The 17,601-nt window shown below is 36.5% G+C and overlaps 1 pseudogene; it reads left to right on the top strand.

The window, feature by feature from the left end:
* The first annotated feature begins 4,113 nt into the window (after positions 1-4,113).
* Positions 4,114-17,601, top strand: part of LOC111405276 — a 19,276-nt pseudogene continuing 5,788 nt past the window's right edge.

The following is a 17,601-nucleotide window of genomic DNA, read 5'->3' as shown; positions in this document are numbered from 1 at the left end:
TACTGATAAAATAAAGGCAAAGATAGAATTAACTAATCCAGACACTATTGTTAGAGTCAAATCCATGAAATATAGTGTTGATGACCAAAAAGAATTTAAAGACCAAATAAAAGAATTGCTAGAAGCCAGGTTAATTAGGCCTAATAAAAGTCCACATAACAACCCAACCTTTATGGTTAGAAAATATAGTGAGATAAAAAGAGGAAAGGCCAGAATGGTGATAAATTACAAGAAATTAAATGAAGTTACTAAATTTGATGGATACTACTTGCCAAATAAGGACACCCTTATTAAACAAGTACAGAACAAAAAGATATTTTCAAAATTTGATTGTAAGTTAGGGTTTTGGCAAATCATGCTTACAGAAGAAAGTAAAACACTAACTGCATTTAGCACCCCCAATCGTTTAGGACAATACGAATGGAATGTAATGCCATTTGGGTTGAAAAATGCACCACAGATATTCCAAAGAAGAATAGATGAGGTAATCAAACCAATTACTCATTTCTGTATTGTATATGTAGATGATTTACTTATTCATTCAAATAATATTGATGAACATATTGAATATCTTGAGAAATTTTGTTATATTATGAAAAAACATGGTATTACACTTTCTCAAAAGAAAGCTGAGATAGTTAGAACAGAAATAGAATTTTTAGGATTATTTATAAAAGAAGGAGAATTGCAATTGCAATCTCATATTGGAGAAAAACTTCAAGAATTTCCTGAAGAAATCAAAGATAAAAAACAATTACAAAGTTTCCTTGGTATATTAAATTATGCTGAAGGATTCATCGAAAATTATGCCAAACTAAAAAATTATTTTCTTTCAAAATTAAGAAAAAATATAATATGGTCTTGGGAAGAACAAGATTGTGAAAATATAAGGAAAGTAAAAGAAGAGTTAAAGGTATTGCCCAAACTTGTAATACCACAAGAAGAAGATTTCTTTATCCTTGAACTGATGCTTCAGATAATTACTGGGGAGCAGTGTTAAAGGTTAAAAAGAATCATAAAGAATATAAATGTGAAAAGAATTGTTCTTGTCCTGAGATACTTGTAGGTTATACATCAGAAACATTCAAAAAGTTAAAACAAGGTATGAAACAAACAGGAAGGAACTCATTGCTGTAAAAAGAGGAGTTCAGAAATATGAGGATTATCTACTACCAAAGAAGTTCTTGATTAGAACTGATAATACTCAAGTTAAAGCATTTTTGAAAAATAATGTTGATCCATCTATTACCAGTAGATATATTATTAGGATACAAATATGGTTCTCATATTTCAAATTTGATATTGCATACATAAAAGGTAAAGCTAACTTTCTTCCTGATTATCTTAGCAGGGATGGAGCTGGAACAATTAAGGACGAAAGTCCAAATACTTGAGATAAAAGTTTCCTATTTGGAAACACAAATTCAAAATATCCAAGATAGCCTTCGAGGCAAAAATATAGCCCTTGAGGCAGGAGTCACTTGTACTAAGACTAGTATCCCTTCGCAGGGACTTGTGAATACTAGCGCTCTCCCCGAGGATAAAGGGAAAGAAAAGAAGGTAATAGAAACCCCTTCACAGGGAAAACTTGAACATATTACTAGTAATAAAGATATTCAAGATATCAAAAGAGAAGGTAGCTCTTCACAGAGCCAAACTCAATCTAAACTTTCTATTGAAAGGATAGATCCAAAAGATATTGTCAAGATATGCCATGAAACAAAAATTCCCAGAAAAGATAACCTTGAAGAAGTAACACTCTTTATTGTTATTTTTAATATTTTATCAGATTGGTATCTGTGGATTGGAAAGTGGATGAAGACTCTCCACTATTCAAAATACAACAAAATAATTTTTTATCCAGGAGCACCAGTTTGAGATAGGAAATATACTTTGTATATATCCTAGTAAAAATCTCAAGGAGATAGCTCAATTTCTAGCCAACATTAGGAAAGCTGTTAAAAGATATACTGAAGTCGTCAAGACAACAAATATATATATCAGATTCCATTCAGCAACCATGGAATGGGATCCCGTTCTTGAATATATGCATCCATCGTTCCATGTGATAAAAATGGGACTTACAAATCAACATTTTTTACCAACCAATCAAAAGGTTGTTAAAAATGGATATCAAGATATTCTAAATATGATGCCCTACAGAAGAGCAAAAGGGTATAAAGAGATATTTGAACATGTAACTCAGATAATCACTGAGAAAGAAAAAATATGGGTTTATCCATCTGAAGATCATATTATCTATTCCAATGCAAGGATCGCTACCAAAGAAGAAGATATTTGTTATCTCGACCATTTATTAACTGCAATTATTTCTAACCAAGTGCATGGATCAGAAGATATGGCTAAAAAACTATGCAAATTACTCTGGAATTATAGTGATCACCATTGTGAATACTATGTAGTTGAAGATATAAGTCAAGCATCCCTTAATGATGAAGAATTCCCCGCAGAATTCTTTGAATCAAAAATGGAAAAGTAATGGTGACTAAAGTAGCCCTTTATCACTACTTTAATAAAGAAATTTATTAAAGAAAAACTGTGGCTACTAAAAGACAGAAGATAGTGTAAGAAAAGTCTCCATAATTGTAACTACTCCCACCCATTGTTACAAGTGGCAGACAAACTCAAAAGATAAGGTATCTAATTTCCAAAGGAGAGGTCCACTAGCAAGAAGATAATGGAAAAATTTGGTGGAGATAAGATGGCCTAGCTACCCAACAAAGAAATGTTGGAAACACCTGTCAAGATAAGGTTCCTAAAAGCTTCTATAAAAGGAGGCAAGGAGGAAGAAGGAAAGGAGCTTGAAATAGCTTATCTCTAAAACACTCAGAGGAAACACATCATAGATAGATCTTTTGTAATCTGTATACACCACTTGTATTCAGAAAAATATTAGATAGCTTGAAGATAGAAAAACGTGTAATAAGGTAATCACTTATGGAATTCTAAATTTCATAAGGTGAGTACCAAAGGTATGTAAATATAGTTTGTAAGCATGTACAATTTCAGTTTATGAATATTAAAGTAAAGTTTGTTATGTTCAACAAAGCCTTCATAAAAGGATTTCGTTAAATTTCTCATGATTCCTCGACAGTATAGATAGAGATTTTAAAAGATTTTCAAAACTTTGATTTTGAATGGATGTTAGTTATGCCAAAGTACCCGTCTTTGATGAATGGTTTAGGGGAAAAATGCAGTTTTCTAACAAACTTGTAGCACCTTGTGTGTGAGTTTTCTTTTAAAATTTCATTCCAAGTAAGAATTTATTCTGAAAAGAGTTTGGATAAAGGTGAAAACAGAGACTTTGAATACTGTGAGATAGCGTCTGTGGAAACACGGCTAGTTCTCTAGAATGAGAAATGCAGCCTTAATTGAAAAACCTTTTGCGGAAGCAGTTGTGGACCCAAATGATTTCAAAAACATTTTAAATCTTTATTTGATTCAGAAGATTGATTAAGTACATGCAAAGCATCTATAAGAGCATACTGGAGGGGAAGCCTGTTTATTTCCACTTGATTACTGTAAGTTATTTACTTATTTTTACATGCTTATGTTTTAATTATTCTGATGAACAATTCACAAGCATCCACATCCACTAATGATAATAATCTCATATTATTCTTAGATGAAAAAGATGTCTCATTTTTACTTAAATTAGACGAAAAAGCTGATGATATATTTCCTGTTGGTAAAGAAAAAATTGAAGAAATATATAGAGATATAGATTATAATTGTAAAAATAACATAGGATTTGATTCTGTAGGAACTAGTAGAGAAATAAGAAAGGTAGAGGATATTATAACTAAACATAAAGATATACAAGAAGAGATTACAGAAGGATTATTTAAAGGATATATAACCAAGAAAGGACAGCCTATAATCTTTGAAGAACTACTAAAATATAAGGAATATTTAAAGGTGTTCGAAAAATTGAAAAATATAGATATAGGTCCTGATTGAAAAATCCTTAAAGAAATAAGACATATCTTGCAAATAACTTTAGAAAGGGCAGAATAGTATTTTTAACAAAAGAGGCCATTGTGAAAAATAGGAAGAATTTTCCAGCCTTTCTAAAAAGTACCCCTTGCTTTGTTTTGGTGGAGAAAATGGGAAGTTCAGAAGAAAGAGTTGTTGCTGTGATCATGGTGGGACCCACGAAAGGTATGATTTTTATTTTCATTATTTTTTCTTTGATCTTTAAGTAATTGATTTTACTAAGCCCTTGTTTGAGCCCCATTTTTCAACTAAAATATATTCTTCAACAGTGATATGATATCATTTCAACCACACATTCTTCAATAAAATAATATTATACACAAATAAAAAAAATTTCTTTATTTTTTAACCACACATTTCTCATCAATACACTATTTAAAAATTCATTTTATTCACAAAAATGGGGCTCAAACAAGGGCTAAGTATGATTACAGTGGGTATTGAATAGAATTTGATTACTTTCGGGCGAAATAATAAGTTCTTTTATTCAATTGATTGTAATTATCAGAAACAATTTAGTTCTAATTAAATGTTTGGATTTTTGGGATTGGATAAGATGACCCTTTTCTTGATATTACTATTTCTGTAGGAAAAATTAAGAATTTTTGCTTGCATTATGATTTTTGAGGTGCAGGTACTAGATTTAGGCCATTGTCATTGAATATTCCAAAGCCACTTTTTCCATTAGCAAGGCAGCCCATGGTTCATCATCCAATATCTGCTTGTGAAAGGGTATAAAATTTCGCTGATTTATGTCAATAATAGCAAAAAGTTGAATGATTTTGATTCACTGGCGTGTATATAGTTTATAGCCGACCCAAATTTATTCAAAAAAAAAGCTGGCATAATTTTATATCAGATGCTATTAGAAGTTGAAGTTGCACTTCTAATGAAGAAATTTTGAGTTGATAAAAATGAAAATTGACAACTCTGTAGGGATTTTGTATATCTATGTAACTGATTGCCTCGTGTTTCTCTTATTAGATCCCAAATTTAGCACAGATATACCTTGTTAGTTTCTATGAGAAGCGTGAATTCACCTTATACATCTCTTCAATTTCTAATAAGCTTAGAGTCCCTGTCAGTTAATTTTGGTGCATTTGGATGTTTTTCCTCTTTCTACAACTCATACTTAAAGCTGTGAAATATTGAGACTTATTGTTGTTCTTACTGTTCTTTCGTGTTTTAGATATGTGAGAGAGGACAAGTCGCACGGATCAGCTGGTGGACTTTATAACTTCAGAAATTTGATCATGGAGGACAATCTGGTTTCTATTTTTTTACGATTTTCGCGTTAAATATAAAATGAAGACTCGCTCTTAAATGTTTTTTGGCATTCATTTTAACATGTTTATATGTTTTATCTAGCAGTCACACATTGTTTTGCTGAATTGTGATGTTTGTTGCAGTTTTTAACTGCCTAAGATGTTAGATAGTTGTCTCTTTGTTTCCCACATTAACTCCCTTGAACCTATGGGACATGTTTGCTATGTAGTACTGAACTGGACTCGACAATACAATAAGCTTTTCTTTTTCTTCTCTATTACTGTTTTGTAATGTACAGTCCTCCCAATTAAATAACGTGAGATTCAATGATCTCTGTCTCTGTTAACTCTTCTGATACTTTCAGAGGATTAACTTTCTGGTTGATGCCTTCATTTTGCAGAGGCTTGCAGAAGATATGGAGGAATGGGAACAATTTTAGTTTTTGATGAGGTTTATGTAGAGGAACAGGCATTGACATATATGGAACGGTTGGATGGTCGGCTTTCAAAGAAATTGATGTAACTTTTGCGTTCGGTGTCCGTTTTGGGCCCATAACCCCATTTCGGAAAGGTAGCGAACGTTTCAGATTGAACTCACTGCTTTGCCGTGATGTACGAGGGTTTTTGGGCATTTGAAATCGTTTAGTGTGTCAAAACAACATTTTAAATTTTTGTGTTATTTATTTTCAGCATTTGTTATTTCCATTTTGTAGTCCAGTCCATTTTGGGGCTGTTGGCCCAGTAGGTTATCTTTTCTTTCATATTTAAAATGCTACAAGACACCTCCTAGGATTTTCTTGGTTGTTCACGAAATAATAAAAGTTTGTTTCTGAATTCAATCCGTTTGATTATTGTTGTCGTGTGTTTGTAGATTCAATCTACATCATTTTGGTATCAGAGCATGGTGCGTGGGAGAGGACGTGGTGGTCAGATTGATGAAGTTACAGATCTGCGTAATCAAGTTGAGGCGTTGACAATCCGATTTGATCAATTCATGACATGGGCGGCACAGGTTGTGCAGAACAGAACACCTCCTGCTCCTCCACGTCGTGCCCCAGTGAGTGATGGTGGAGGTGGATCTGAATCAGGGGAGAGGTCGGATGAGGAGACCTTATCAGAGGCACGTGGCGATCATGTTCAACAACCTCGTGTGCAACAGCAGGACGTGTTTCATCGATGGGAATCCGGATTCAAGGTTGATATACCTGAATTTCACGGTGGAATTGAGGCACATGAATTCCTCGATTGGCTGGCGGTAGTAGAGGAGATCTTGGATTACAAAGAAGTGCCCGACAATAAAAGGGTACCTTTGGTGGCGACCCGTCTGCGTGGTTGTGTTGCTGCGTGGTGGCAGCAACTGAAGCAAAATCGGATCCGTCAGGGTAAGGCGAAAATCCAGTCGTGGGAAAAAATGAAGAAACAGTTGAAGGCAGCGTTTCTTCCCTTTAATTATTCCAGGACTTTGTATCAGCACTTACAAAATTTGAGACAATGCAATCGATCTGTAGATGCCTATTCCACAGAGTTTTACCAACTAATAGCGCAAAATGATGTGAGAGAATCAGAAGACCAGTTGGTAGTGCGCTATATTGGTGGACTACGATTGAATTTGCAAGATGTCCTAAATATGTTCTCGTCGGTATCTGTTTCTGAGGCTCACCAGCGTGCACTTCAGGCTGAAAATCAACAACAACGTCGTTCTGTAGTAGGCATTTCTGGCGGTCCATCTGGAGGTGGGGGTCGACAATTCGCCCCAAATCCCACATCTGGTCCGTCCCAATCCTTTACATCTGGGGGTCGGGGCGTTGATCGGAACACTCAGCCAGTGGTTCCTCCAACCGCTAATCTCGGTGGCTGGGCTCCTCCTGGTGGACGAGGGCGTGGAAGTCAGTGTTTTGGTTGTGGTGGTTTTGGTCATTTGAGGAAGGACTGTCCATCTCATGGGCAGCCACGCCCAGGTTTGTTCATTGGAGGGACAATACAAGCCGATGTTAACGATCCTGTTCAAGTGGAGAATGAAAAAGAAGAGGCTGAAATTGTGCATACAGGTGACACGGGGCCTCTTTTGGTGGTCCGACGGGCGTGCTTTATGCCTAAGGGGTCGTGTAATACTCCGAAATTTTATGCTCGTTTAAATTTTTTAGGATAGTAATTTAACTTTCAATATTCTTTTGGCCATAAGAAAAAGGGGGTACCACCTTTGTAGTGGTTAATGCTAGAGGTAGTTAATGAATGCAGGCATGAAGTGCTAAATATTGTGTATGCATGAAATGATTATTAGTTAGTCGAAATTTAAGTCAAATTTGGATTTAAATGAAGTAGATTATTTTGTTAGGATTTCAATTGACCAAATTATTAAATTATTTTGTTGGGATTTATTTTACAATTTACAATATTTGAATATGTAAGTTGGATACAAATTTAAATTTGGGATACACTTTGCTAATAATGAAAGTTAGAGGGATTAGGTTATATTATTTGGAAAATGAGAGACTTTCTTTGTAAATCTAGAAATTGTGGCCACTTATTACCCTATAATCAACCCACTTGTCATTTATCATTACCATACACTTATGAAATAAGCCAAAAACGTGTTGAAGAAGGAAAAATATATATATATATATATATAATTGAGGCGGTGGGATCAAAAAAATTAATCCATTATCCTTATATATATATATACACATATCCATTGCCATAGAATAACTACTTTCACTTTGCAAAACACTTGCACACACAAATAGAAAGATAATCCACAGGAAGAAAAAAAAAAGAAGAAAGGGAAAGGAAGAAAAAGGAAGCAAAGCCTAGCATTCTCAATTCATCTCTCAACCGAAATTTCTTCAAGTTTTACTGTAAGATATTTTCTATACTTAAGTGGTATGATTTCATGGTAATATTTATACTTAAGCTATGCATGAAAAATCATAATATGCATGTGGTGGACAAGTCCACAAAGTTAGATATCTATTTATGCCTGAGGACAAGTTCGAAGGGCACCAGCAAGCCGGAATGTGCAAGTATGTGTTTGATTGCATTCTTTTGTGTAGTATTAACATGTTAAAATCCAAGCATGGTATCTTACTGAGTATTTCTTATACTCATAGTATTCTATACTAAATTTTCAGATCCATAATTGCGAAGTTGGTGGAAGTCAGTCGGCATAATCGATGATGGGTTAGGGACAATGTTGTATTGCATCGAAGTTTTGTTTTTGCATGTTTTGTTCGACTGCTCTCCATAAGTTTTCTTTTGGTTATTGTATAAAAATATGTATCATACATGATGTAATATGGTACTCGAAGTAAATTATGCAATTATATCTCCTATGTTGTGTTAAGAGACATTTTTAAAAAAACTTCTCCTTGCAAGTGACAAAAGGAAGAAACGGAACAGTTTTTGGGTCAATTTTAAAATGATATTTCCAATTCTACAAACATCCATTTGAGACTCTAAAAATATTTCTGCATTCCTCTTCGAGTTTTCTAAATATGGGCACAGGAATCACACAATTTGGATAACTACGGCCTGAGATATAAATTTTTAAACGTCAAGGGGTCAATCTGGATTTCCTGTGCAATACTTCACTGTTTTAAGTAAAACGTCCATATCATATGATCTTGAAAAATTTTCATATTTTAACCTGGAAAACTACTTGAAATTATCTTTCTAATGCCGCAAATTTTATAGAAAATGGAGTTGGGGTGAATTTTATAAAAAAAAAAATTGAACTTGTTGCCCCAACTAACCGTGGCAGTGTCGAGTCCGTATATGTAAAGTATAATTTCATGTCGACATGCACTTCTACCGGCCATTAAATTTTATAAGAAATATTTTACCAAATTGAAAATAAGTTTCTAACATGTAATACTTCTATTTAAAAGTATTTACATGTACCAAAAGCAGAAGCTATTATGTGTAGTACGTGACCCTCGAAGCTTGAGTTCGGGGCGTCACAGGTCATCTGAGGACCTGCAGCGAAACAATATCTTTCTGTTTATGTGTACCATTGGAGGAAAGGTGTGTAGGTTCATCATTGATTTGGGCAGTTGCGAAAATGTGATATCTGAAGCGGCCGTGCAGAAGTTGCAGTTAAGCACTGAACCTCATCCTGCTCCCTATAGCCTAGCATGGTTAAGACGTGGTAATGAAATTCGTGTTACTAGCCATGTGTTGGTATCTTTTTCTATTGACAGTGTGTATCGTGATAGTGTTTGGTGTGATGTGGTGCCGATGGATGCGTGTCATTTGTTGTTGGGTCGTCCATGGCAGTTTGATAGGGATGTGTGCCATGAAGGGCATTGAAATGCATATACGTTCACCTTTTCGGGTAAAAAGATTGTACTACTACCCTCCAAAGATACGCAGTGTCTGTCTTCGGCAGGGGACAGTAGTAATCTACTTTCCCGATCTTTGTTTGTGCGTGAGATGCTGGTAGAAGGTGTTGTACTGTTGTTAGTGGGAACTGAAGCGATAGGAGTGTCGACAGTTCCTATGGCAGCCGAGGGGACGGGTCTTCACCCCCAAGCTGCCGCCTTGGTGTCTGAGTTTCATGATGTGTTTTCGGATGACCTTCCACAGGGTCTTCCGCCTTTGCGGGATATGCAACATCACATTGATTTGGTACCGGGCGCGTCATTGCCTAATCGCCCACATTATCGAATGAGCCCAGTGGAACATGAGGAGTTGAGGAGACAAGTAGAGAAGTTGGTGCAGAAGGGGTACATCAGAGAGAGCCTTAGCCCGTGTGCAGTCCCCGCACTCCTAGTGCCAAAAAAAAGATGGGAGTTATCGGATGTGTATAGATAGCAGGGCCATCAACAAAATAACAGTTCGTTATCCCTTTCCGATACCGAGGCTAGATGACTTGCTTGATCAGTTGGCCAGCGCAACTGTGTTTACCAAACTGGACTTGAAAAGTGGTTACCATCAGATAAGAGTCCGTCCTGGTGATGAGTGGAAGACAACATTTAAGACACGGGAGGGATTATTTGAGTGGCTAGTTATGCCATTTGGACTATCCAATGCACCGAGCACGTTCATGCGGGTGATGAACCAAGCACTTCGACCGTTTATTGGTAAGTGCGTTGTTGTATACTTTGATGACATATTGGTGTACAGTAGGTCGGAGGAGTCTCATGGTGTGCATCTACGGGAAGTCCTTACTGTTTTACGCAAGGAGAAGTTCTTTGTAGCCACTAAGAAGTGCGTGTTCTATATCGATAGTGTTTTGTTTTTGGGGTATGTTGTGTCAGCCGGTGGGGTAACGGTGGATGCAGCTAAGGTTGATGCGATTCGGCAGTGGCCACGTCCACAGTCAGTTTCTGATGTGCGGAGTTTCCATGATTTAGCGTCATTTTATCGACGATTTATTCAGCACCATCATGTCTCCCATTACTGATTGCATGAAGGAGAGTAAGTTTCAGTGGATACCCGAGGCTGAGAAAGCGTTTTTGATCATTAAGGAGCGTCTGACTTCAGCCCCGATACTTGCGTTGCCTGATTTCACAAAACCTTTTGCATTACATTGTGATGCCTCTAAATTGGGTATCGGAGCTATCCTCAGTCAGGAAGGAAAACCAGTAGCTTATTTCAGTCAGAAGTTGGCAGGGGCTCGTGGGAGGTATAGCACTTACGACGCAGAGCTTTATGCTGTTGTTCATGCCATTCGCCATTGGCGACATTATCTGTTTCAGCGAGAATTTGTCTTATAGAGTGATCATGAAGCCCTCAAGCATTTGTCAAGCCAGGAGTCTGTATCTGTCCGTCATGCATCATGGGTTGCCTTTTTACAGTAGTTCAACTTTGTCACTAAACATCAGGCTGGTTCTTCTAATCGTGTGGCAGATGCGCTCTGTCGGCGAAATGGGTTATTAGCGTGGCTACAGGTAGCGGTCACCGAGTTTGAGACTTTTGTCTCTTTTTATACTGATGACCCTTATTTTGGCCCCATCTATCACTGCAGGAACCCCATTCCTCTTTTCTGTTAGATGATGGGTATGTGTTTAGAGGTGTTTAGTTGTGTATACTAGATTGCAGCCTTCGTCTGAAATTGATTGAGGAGTTTCATGGTGAAGGTCATGTTGGGCGAGATCGTACTTTAGCTTTGATTAGCGCTTCATTTTTCTGGCCTATTATGCGTCGTGAAGTGGAGAAGTTTGTCTCACGATGCAGGGTGTACCACGTGGCAAAGGGGAAAGCCACAAACGCTGGTCTTTATCGACCCTTACCAGCGCCTTCAGTTCCGTGGACTGATATTAGCATGGATTTTGTCCTGGGTTTACCGCGCACACAACGTGGTAATGATTCCATCTTTGTGGTGGTATATCGTTTTTCTAAAATGGCGCACTTCATTCCCTGCAAGCACCCACTGATGCTGTCAAGGTTTCTTAGCTATTTTTCAGAGAGATTTATCGGTTGCATAGGTTGCCCACTTCCATCGTGTCTGACAAAGACACGAAGTTCATCGGTCACTTTTGGTGGAGTTTATGGAAGTCAGTTAACACGTCGCTCAATTTTAGTAGTGCTTATCACCCTCAAACTGATGAGCAAACAGAGGTAGTTAATCGTTCTTTGGGTAACTTGTTGCGGTGCTTGGTTGGGGATAATCTACACTCATGGGATCAGCGGCTTAGCCAGGCAGAGTTTGCGTATAATCATGCTAGAAATAGAAGCACCGATTTCAGTCCGTTCCAGGTTGTGTATAGTATTCTGCCCTGCAACCCTGTTGATCTATTGACTCTGCCCTCTAAGACTCGACTGCATGGGACAGCTGTTGACTTTGTTCGTAGTTTGCAACAAGTTCACGAGGAAACACGAGCTAATCTGCTAGAGTCCAACCGTAAGTATAAAGAGGCCGCTGATCAGCATCGATGTCCTATTGAGTTTGACGTTGGGGATTATGTTTGGACGATACTGACTAAGGATCGAGTGCCATCTCATGAACATTCGAAGTTATCACCTCGTACCATTGGTCCAGTGGAAATTGTGGAGAAGATCAACCCCAACGCCTATCGCCTTTGACTTCCTTCCCATATATGGACTTCTGATGTGTTTAATGTAAATCATCTTTTGCCATACCATGGAGACAACATGGGAGATAGTGCTACCGGTTCTGATTCGAGGGCGAATCCCATTGATCCCGGGGAGAATGATGAGGTTTATGTGGAGGAACAGGCATTGGCATACATGGAACGGTTGGATGGTCGGCTTTCAAAGAAATTGATGTAACTTTTGCATTTGGTGTCCGTTTTGGGCCCATAACCCCATTTCGAAAAGGTAGCGAGCGTTTCGGATTGAACTCATCGCTTAGCCATGATGTACGAGGGTTTTTGGGCATTTGAAGTCGTTTAGTGTGTCAAAACAGCATTTTAAGTTTTTGTGTTATTTATTTTCAGCATTTGTTATTTCCATTTTGTAGCCCAGCCCATTTTGGGATTGCTGGCCCAATAGGTTATCTTTTCTTTCATATTTAAGACGCTGCAAGACGCCTCCTAGGGTTTTCTTGGTTGTTCACGAAATAATAAAAGTTTGTTTCTGAATTCAATCCGTTTGGTTATTGTTGTCGTGTGTTTATACATTCAATCTACATCAGTTTTCAAAGTTGTTAGCTATTTATTTTTATCCTGAGGTGCAATTCAAGTCTATCATCATTTTCTTCCACGTATTATGGTTTGATTTCCATATTACTCTTATGTATGCCGGTATCCCCTGAGTCAGCAAACCAATTCAGGGAACTAGTAGCGGACCCCGTCATTAATAAACTGCTGTACTATACTGAGAAGCCTGAAACTTTTGTATGTATGAACTTCCGAGATTCAGTAATATATGATTTTGTTATTGCTCTATGAGGGTCGGATAAGATTCGTGCTTACTCGTACTTTTTTCCCTCTCTATTTCTGTAATACATTTTTTACTCCAGATATCTTTACTGCTATTCAAGGTGCATCCACACAATGAAAAGATATCCCTTTGTTGCTCCATTATAGCTGTCAAGGATTTTGTTCTTGCTAGGATAGTTGGGAAAAATCTATGGTCCATTGATTTTCTGTTGTATTTATGTTTGGAAAAAAAGTTCAAATCTTGTTCAATTTAATGCTTACTTCTGTCTAGTTCTATGCACCAAACATGGACTGGAAGTATTGTGTTGATCTTAGGTTGATGATGCTGTATGGCTAGAAGAATTCTCATCGTGCTTAAATGGATTATTTTGTTATTTGCAGGCTGCAGCTACCCTACGGCGTTTGTCCAGTTTTGAAGCCCTTCAGCCACCAAACGGGTAATATTTGAACCATTCAACTGCCTAATTAGAAAAGGGAAAAATGTCGGTGTTCATGGCCTCATTTTCTTTATTATCTGAATTTAGGATTATTTAAAATCTCACAGATTTTAATTTCTATATGCTTTTCGAGTTTCATCAACTTCTATTCCTGATACAAATTCATTGCCAAGAGTCCTCCATCAGATTTTGTACGATTGGATCAAGATATTCTATCGCCACTTGCAGGGAAAAAACAGCTATATGTATACAAAACCATGGATTTCTGGGAACAAATAAAAACTCCTGGGTAAGCCTACAATGTCGTGAATACTCCTCCCTCTAATATCTAATACGTAGAAAGAAATTTCATCTGACTTTGTGCATATTTTTGCAGAATGTCTTTGAAGTGTTCTGCCTTGTATCTTGCCCAGTTCAGATTAACCTCATCCCATCTCTTGGCAAGTGGTGACGGAACCAAGAATGCCACCATTTCTGGCGATGGATATATTCATCCATCTGCAAAGGTTCATCTTATTGGGAATCTACTTATCATGCGCAGTGGAAATAAAAATGGATTTCGATTCCCACCAATGATCCCTTTGTGTTTAGATAGAAATTGTACATTTTAAAATTCTGTAAACTTTTTGCTTTTCTTCTTGTTCCAACAACTTCGATATGTCACCCACAGCTGTTCAATTGCCCAGTCTCCAACGGTGATCGACAAGAGAACAAGATTGTAGGATTATGGTTTTCTTCTTGTGCTAGTAAGAAGAATGAATTTTCTCTACAACTTTTGAAAATCCTAGTCATATTTATATAAGCCCAAATGGGTTTGACCTAACTGGTCCAATATTTAATTAACTCATTTAATTAAATTCGGTTCGTGAATAATTAATTCAGGCATATAAATAAGCAACTTAATTAATTAATTTATTCAACGCTTGTTAAATTAATTAATTGACAAATCACAATCTTCCAGTTCTCCTTTTATGTGTGATCCACCAGGTTCTCGATCACGATACCTAACAACGTGAAGTATAAATTTGATCTAATCAAAATTGATAAATTAAAAGGGTGGACGAATTAAAACTCCATATTAGTTTATTATCAATTCACACTCGTCGTCCCAAATTGACATCTAACAATATGTTAGGGCAACACATGTGATGAAAAATGTCACGTGGTATGATAAAATCAAACTCGTTCGTTTATAGTGAAACTATAATCCCTTTGTCAATATGATCCGATCAATTACGAAATATGGAAGTGTGTCAATCTCGATTATCGATCATATCTTTCACTTCACTATTAAGTCAATATAAGTCGAAAACTCTTTTTCGACTTATAAGTACACATTGCCAATGATTTCGCTATTGACTTAATTGAATGAAATACAGATCATAATCTCTTACTATTTAAGAGTGACGAATCATCTATTGTTCGTTCACAATCTTCATACGATTTTTGACATACCCGAATGATGTCGTATTAGCGGCCCTTGACAGAGCAACATCTAACACCGTCAAAGCACGATTGTCTTTATAAAAGGCACTATGATGACCTCAAGTGAAATGATCAATCTCACTACCGAACGTTAGAGATTAACCACTGACACTTAGATAGTTATCAATGTGGAATCTCTCGACGGGTCTCCAGTGTCTTGTCCTATAACAAAATATTCACGTATTCATTCAAATGTCACCACACTTTAGTTTGTGAAATCAGCTACTTACTTCACACGTAAGAAATACCACACGCTATGGCCTATCCATAATAATGATATCCGTATCTCATCTTTACTTACGACCACTGATGATTTAAGATTCAATTATATGTAATTTGTATCTCACAATCACAACTCTTGTGATTAACAAATTACTAAGATTTGAATATACGGACTCTATTATTTAATTTAATTGAATATTAATTAAATAATAGATCTGCTATAAAATTGCATCAAATATATATTAAAAGTATTTATGTCCAAGATTGATTGGACCTAGGACACAACACTTAGACATCCAACGGCCAAGGTAATCTGATGCCATCATTTCATCTAGTATTCTTATCGGACAAATTTGGTAATTTTAGTGATTGTAGATTTTTTTTTCTGTTTCTTCTAGATTGCTAACTTCTTTTCCATGAATGTTTACCAGATTGGTCGCAATGTTTCAATTTCTGCCAATGCTCGTATAGGAGCTGGTGTGAGGCTCGTCAATTGCATCATTCTTGATGATGTTGAAATCAAGTTACTAATTAATAACTATATATTATCACTTAGTCACTTTATGTGAATGTTACTAACAAGTTAACTTAAAAAATTTTCATTTTCCTTAGGAAAAATGCCTTGTAATTCCCGCAATTTTTGGATGGAAGTCTTCTATCGAAAGATGGTCTCAAGTCCAGGTAAGCTAACTACTTTATCTTAATAGACTTATTTTCGATGGGAGCAGTTATCTTCAAACACTTTCTATAAATTTGGTTCTGTTCAATAAGTCAGAAAGATGACGAAAATTCAAGTCGGTGATTTAACATCAACGTCCATTACAATTTGGTCATTCGATTCATGTCCTTTAATTTGACTTACTGAGTTGAGGAAAAGCTAATACAATAATCTAATTGGCAAATAATTAGACAAGACTATAGTTTAACTAATAAACATTGATGGAGTGTTGAACATGTATTTAAGGTTGGCAAAAAAGAGAGAAAAAAACCTCCAAACTTGATACCCATGGGCCCCGCCTCGAACGGATGGGAATTACCTGCTTAATCGAATATTCAGGGAAAGTCCGCGGGGAAGAGAATTTCGCCCCGAGACAGGTAAGAGTTGATTTTTTTTTTAATAACATTTAATTTAATAGAATATAGCAATTAAGATTATATAAGGAACATGATATACAATAAAAACCTTATTTTACCAAATATATTCGAATAATTTAATTTTTAAAAATGAATAAATTAATTTAAAAAATTTAATAACTATATTATTGTCGCACTTAATGAATGGGGGCAATAAAATGAATGAAAAGTCTACTTGTACATAATTTTTGTACAAAGGAGTGTCTACACTCCTTACATGGGTAAAAAATTATGTCCTTCTAGAATTGCACTAAAATGAATTATCAAAAACTTAATAAAATTACATAAACGGGTAAAGGTCCCGTCCCACCCCAACTTAAACGGGTGATGGGGGGTGGGAAAATGCCTGGGGAGGGGAGCAGGGAACCCGTCCCGGCCCCACCTCAAACTCGCCACACTGTCATCCCTACTTGTATTAAACAAAATGAAGCTGATGACCAATATGAAACTTCACTAAAGGTTAAGATGTTGGATAATTTAATGCTTTTAAATCACCGGATCTTTTATGTTAAATCATCAAGAAATACAAGAATTAAACCGGAAGCGTACCTGAATCAGACATGGTTAATGTAATAATGAATTACGCGGTATAGTCTTTCAAATCTACACGCAGTCTCTTTTTCCTCTCTGTGATGGGATGCAATATAGAATGAATAATACATGCGTGTGATCTGGGGACCATAACCTATTTATATAGTGACGCCCTTTGACCTAATTCGGCCCATCATAGAATTAAGACTTGGTTCCGGTCTCTACGCATATGTAAACCCACACTTTAATTGAATACATTAAAGCCCAAAATCGAAGCCTTATTAGATCACTTTAATTGGGCTCAACCGAATTCGATAGCCTATAATTTAACACACAATTATTCACACATATAAGCCCATCTATTGATTAAAAAATCCTTACAATCTCCCACTTGAGCTATATGTGTCACCTTATAATTGTGCATTAAACACAACCTTATGAGTACTCAGAATTTTGCTATCATTACCGAATGTATCCCCAAACAATCTCGTCCATCAATCATATCAATATACGATCAAAGCGGCTTCTCTACTTTCATGTAGCTAAACCCATCAATGGTCACGTATATCAATATAACCGAATGACATGGATCAAGCATGGATGTGTAGCATGAAAATTACATGTAATGTGATCTGTAACATGCCTATTTCCAACTGGTCCACCTTAATA

Source organism: Olea europaea, chromosome 12, assembly GCF_002742605.1.
Source record: "Olea europaea var. sylvestris chromosome 12, O_europaea_v1, whole genome shotgun sequence".
In the NCBI taxonomy this organism is placed as follows: domain Eukaryota; kingdom Viridiplantae; phylum Streptophyta; class Magnoliopsida; order Lamiales; family Oleaceae; genus Olea; species Olea europaea.
This window is presented reverse-complemented; position numbering and strand designations above follow the sequence as displayed.